A 6,000-nucleotide genomic window follows, 5' to 3' on the forward strand; every position below is an offset into this window, starting at 1 on the left:
TTGACGTTTTAATTATGATGTGTCTTGTTTGGGACTCTATGCTTCTAGGACTTGCATGTCTATTTCCTTCACCAAATTAGAGAAGTTTTATTTCATCATTTTTTCAAGTAGATGTCCAATTTCTTGTTCTTGCTCTTCTCCTTTTGGCACCCCTCTAATGCGAATGTTGGAACCTTGAAGTTGTCCCAGAGGCTCCTTACACTATCTATGGTGTTCTTGGATTCTTTTTTCTTCTTATTCTGACTGGTTGTTTTTTGCTCCTTATGTTCCAAATCACTGATTTGATTCTCAGCTTCATTCACTCTCCTGTTTCCCTGTAAATTGTTCTTTATTTCAATTAGTGTATCCTTCATTTCAGACTGGATCTATTTTATGCTGTTGAGATCCTCACTTTTATGCTGTTGAGATCCTCACTAAGTTCCTTGAGCATCCTTATAACCAGTGTTTTGAGATCTGTATCTGATAGATTGCTTATCTCTATTTTAATACTTTCTCTAGTTTTAATCTGCTCTTTCATCTGGGCCATGTCTTTTTGTCTCCTTATTTTGGCAGCCTCCCTGTGTTTGTTCCTATATATTTCGTAGAGCTGCTATGACTCTGTGTCGGTAACGTGGCCTAATGTAGTAGGTGTCCTGTAGGGTCCAGTGGCACAGCCTCCCCTATAACCTAAGATGGATACTCAAGGTGTATCCTTCATGTGGACTGAGTACTCCCTCCTCTTGTAGTTGAGTCTTGATTGCTGTTGGCAGGTCAATGGGAGGAATTTACCTAGGCCAGTCAGCTGCGAGGGCTGGCTGTGACCACTGACCACCAAAATACGCCCTCTGTGGAGGATAGCTGTGCAAGGGCAGGGTGTTGGTGCTCCAAAATGGTCTGGAGATGTCCACTGAGTCACAGGCTCTTGTGTTTCCTGGGTGGTATAGTAAAACATCAGACCCCACTTGAGTTCTGCCCAGGGCTACCCTGATTAGCTGTAAAACAGTTTGCAGATGGCTACTGCTGTTGCTGGGCCAGAGGCCACTGAGCAAGTGGTACGGGGGCTGGAGACTCACCGAGGTTGGCTGTTGCTTGTTTGAGAGGATTTAAAACTTGTGAAGCATGAGCCAAGACCAACCATTCATATGGAAAAGTCACTGTTAACAGCCTGGGCGTGTAAGACAGAGGCTCAGAGGATATCCAGGGCAAAGCAAGCTGTGTTAGCCAAGTTGATGAAGTCTCAGATATGGCACCAGCTTTCTGCCTCTATGCCTCTGGGTGGGGAAAGTTCAGAAAAAGGACAATGGCCTCTGCCTCCCTTTTATCTGGGAGAAAGCTGTACCCCATCTCCTACATTGATGCCAGACACTTCAGGTTCTCCCTGTATGCCACTGGTGCCTTTAAAGCTGCTACCCCAGTGCTGGAGCTCAGGGGGAGTCAGTCTGATTAGTCCCTGTGTCAGTTCTTTAAGGGGAACTGCTTGGGACTCCAGACGTTTATTCCACTGACTCAGTCCCCTCTGGTTTCTGCAGCCCGAAGAATGGAGACTTACCCTCATGCACTGGAACCCTGGGCTGTGGGGCCTGGGACTCTTCACTTCTGAGGTACCAAATTTTTATCCACCACACATGGATGTGGAACCAACCCATTCCATGTCTCCTCCCCTCCTACCAGTCTACATGGGTGTGGTTTCTTTAATTCTGTAGTTGTCAGATTTACATTCAACTCGATTTCTGACAGTACTGAGTGATGGTTGTTCTGTAGTTGTAATTTTGATGTGGTTGTGCAAGTAGGTGAGCCATTATTACCTGTGACTACATCTCAACCAGAAGTCCTGCCTAGTAAAGGGTTTTGAGTAGGGACAGATCAGTCTGAGTTACATTTTAAAAGCTTGCTCTGGAGTCTGTGGACCATGGCTTAAAGAACAAGCCCCACATTAATTTTATATCTGGGTAATTTATCTGTTGTTGAAAATGAGATATTGAAGTCCCCTACTCTTATTATTTTGGTGTTTATACCTTCCTTCAGGACTGTTAATATATGCTTTATGCATTTAGGTGCTGCTATGTTGAGTGCATATTTACAATTGTTTATCCTCTTGTTGGATTGACCCCTTTGTCATTATATGAAGTTCTTTGTATCTTATTGAAGTCTTTGCATTAAAGTCTATTTTGTCCAATGTAAGTGCTTTATGTTTCCATGCATGAAATATATTTATCTGTCCCTTTACTTTTAAGTCTGTATGTGTCCTGAAATCTGAAGTGGTCTCTTGGGGGACAGCATAACGTTGGGTCTTTTCTCATCCATTTGGCCATTCTGTCTTTTGACTGGAGAATTTAGTTGAGCTACAAAGTTACTGATTGTTGGCAGGCTGATTGGAGGCTGTACCCCATCAGGTTGTTGTTGGCAGCCGTCCGTCTCGAGAGACGATGGTGTAGCTTCTTAAGAGTCTATCTGCACCGCCGAGAATGGCTGTGCAGTCCGACTCGGGAGTGACACGGTATCTGTCTCCTCCCGTGTTGAATCAACGCTGGAGTGTCCTCTCCAGTGAAGCTGAAGCTACAGAGCCTGGGCAGGGTGATATGGAGGGTCTGCTGTTGCCCATGCAGCAGACCCCCCCTCTCTTCGCAGCTGAAGGGTCCAAGGGAAAGACGGAGTCAATACAGCTTGGCTTCAGGTGCGCCGCAGGAGTTGCCGGTGTTAACTACAACGTCAAACCGCCTTAGGGACTCTGGCTCTGGATTTTCTGTCGGGGTTTACTCCCTTAGCCTTTCCCCTGAAGAGGTATGCCGCAAGGCAGCGGAGGTTTTTTGCAGTCAGAGTTTTCCTTCTCTGACCCCATCAGGTAGCAGCTGGGAAAATAGGTAGGTAGCGCCCTTCCACGGATATGGGCTTTTGGCCTGCTCTTACATAGCTATGGGTGGAAAAGGCGCATATCCTACACCCATTAACAGCTGCTGCTTTGCTATAGTTTTTGTTGGACACATGAGTGTAAGCCTTGTTGCCTGTCAAAGCTGGTGACCCAAGGGCCTGTTCCTTGAGGGTCACCTGCAAATCTGTGGTGCCAGACATGTGTACCTGCTCCTTCTAGAGAGATATTGGTGATTTGTAGTGGTCTTGAGTCAGAATGGAGGTGGCATCTGCTGGCACCCCTGCTCTCCAAGGAAGGTCACAGTCAGCTCCCACTCATGTGCTGAAGTTCCTTACACCCCTCTCTCTCTCTTTGGATTCTACATAACTGAATCATCTTTTCTTTATACAGAATAGTTCTTGTCCTATTTTAAATTTAGAAGTCATCCTCTCTTTTAACTTTATAATTGGGCTTTTAAGCTCTTACCTTCTATAGTAATTTAAGATATAGAACTTGTTTTTATTTATACGGGCATTTGCCTTTATTTAGCATATCCAGTTGACCTTTGAACTGAGTTATGTAAGTCCACTTCTAGGCAGGTTTTTTTGAATAAATAACTGCTGGGAGTCTGGATATGAAGGGCCGACTGTATGCAATGACCTATGGCATTTTATTTTTTATTTTTGGGGGGGGGGACAACTGGGGGGAAGAAGGAAACACGCGTGACCAGAGATGCGGCGGTCCTGCTCTTGGACCCGGTGCCCCTGGAATAGGGACCGGGGACCCTCGCGCGCCCACCGCCGTCCCTCTGCCCCGTGTTCCCCAGTCCCAGCCTGCGGGTCCGGAGTCCCCCGACGGCGGTTCGGGGCGGGGAGGTGGCGGGCGCTGAGGGCCGTGGCTGCGGCGGGACACGCAGCGCACCCCGGGGGTGGGGGTGGGGGTGGGGGTGGGGTGCGGGGTGCGGTCTGCGCGAGCCCTCTGGCGAGGGGACGCCTCCGCGCCTCCATGTGGGACACGGAAGGAAGGACAAACCCTTGTGTGGAGGGCTGACTTTCAATAGATCGCAGCAAGGGAGCTGCTCTGCTACACAGGAAACCCCAACCCAGAAGCAGGTCGTCTGCGATTGGTTTAGCGCCAGGTTCCTCACCAACGTGCGGTGCATGGCGGGGTGAGGGGGTGGGTGCCCTTCCGGCCGCGCCGAGCTATGCCATTTTATAGAGAGAACTTGAACAGCATTATGTTTCTTTATCTATGGGGTGTCCTGGAACCAATCCTCTGCAGATACTAAGGGACAATTAACTGGGGAATTAAAAGTTATATGCAGATTTTTGACTGCACCCCTGATCTCTACATAGTTCAATGAACTGTATAACTTATATTCCTCTGTTACCACTAACTAACCTTCATCCGTAGCCAGTCCTTAATCATTTAAAAATTTTTAAACTTTCACATTCCTGAATTCTTAATTTTTAGTCTTTACCCTGTCATTTTTGGAGGAAACATCACAGTACTCTATTTTCTAAGCTCTTATGTGCCTAGATACATTCTGGTGTCTTTATGACTTTATTCCTTTAAAAATACTATGCAGCCCTGGCCAGTGTGGCTCAGTTGGGTGCAGTGTTGCAATCTAAACCAGAAGGTTGCAGGTTTGATTCCCAGTCAAGGCAAATACGTAGGTGCTGGTTTGTTCCCAGTCAGGTCAAGTAGGAAAGGCAACAGTTCAGTTTTTCTCTTGCATTGATGTTTATCTCCCTCTTTCCCTCCCTTCCCCACTCATTAAAATCAGTAAGCATGTCCTCAAGTAAGGATAAAAAAAAATACTATGCAGATGCTGGTCGCTTGTCTTCTGTTATTCACTATAATAGAAATAAAGACTGAGGCTACCAATTTTTCTACCTAGATGTTTGAAGAATTATTTTTCTTCACTGCGTTTGCTCCATATTGTCTTAGCATGATTCTGTTAATTTTCCTAATGAAATAAGACCTTCAACATCTGCCTGCTTAGTACTAAAAAGAAAAGTTTAAAAATATATTGTAATTATTGCCTTCGAGTGCTATTTGCTTTTATTTCTTTTTAAGAAATACAACTTGTTGATTCTATATCTTTTTTCATTTCCTCTCTTTATTTTTTACTTTTTAAATTTTTTTTTTTTTTTTTTTTTTTTTACAGAATTGCCAGAGCTTTTTAGACATTTTCAGATCACTGACTTTTGGATGCAATGATAGTTCTGCATCTCTTCAATGCAGTGTTCTAATATACTTTGGGTTTCCTTTTTTTCATGTATCTTACAGGTTCTTATTCCAGTTAGGTTGGACACTTAAGAGCATAGAGAAGCTAAGCATAATGGTTAACATGGGCTCTGGAGTGCGACTGCTTCAATTTGAATTCATCTCAGCTACTTACCAGTTACTTGACCTTTATTTAGCCATCCAGTGCCTCAGTTTCCTTATCCATCTAATATGATAATAGATAATAATGGTACACACCCTCTTGAATTTTTGTGAGGATTAAAGGGGTTAAAACAAAGCTTTGAGGACAGTAAACAACCATTTCTGTCCCCCCACTACTGCCAGTCTCCATGAAGTGGGAGCTTTCCCTCCCGGAGCGGCAGCTGACGTGCATGTGCATAGCCCCTGCCTACAGGGTGCTTTTTTCCAGATGAAATGCAGTTTGAATTACTTGTGCTGCATTTTATCCTGCTTAAGAACAAGCATTGTGCCATATTGAAAGGGATAATCTCTTTCCTTTACAAATCCATTTAGATGAGCAGTTTCTAGCTTCTTTCCCATTCTGTGTTGCTGTAGTAATTAAGAGCGCAAACCCCAGGGTTTTCTCAGTGTGACCCCACCCCAAATCCTAAATGCTTAGCTTATGTGAAATTATACCTACTCTAGGCCTGAGCACATAAGTTTCTCCTTTTCTAACGGCAGTCACTGGTTGTGGCTTCTCTGTGAATGGTATGAGGCATTGTTACTTTGCCCAATATAGTCGCTCTCACTTTAAAGAGTCTAGTAAATCTAAATTAACAACAGATAATGTTCATTTGACCTTATAAAAATCCTCAAATCATTCTCTAAAATGGACGGCTCTGGCAACTTATAAGTCACTAAGTTTGCATACTGGTATTTCAAACATATAGCTTTATAACATAAGAATTTTAACTTTCAAAAGA

The sequence above is a fragment of the Furipterus horrens genome, unplaced genomic scaffold (genome assembly GCF_987537825.1).
Source record: "Furipterus horrens unplaced genomic scaffold, mFurHor1.1.pri manual_scaffold_2, whole genome shotgun sequence".
In the NCBI taxonomy this organism is placed as follows: Eukaryota; Metazoa; Chordata; class Mammalia; order Chiroptera; family Furipteridae; genus Furipterus; species Furipterus horrens.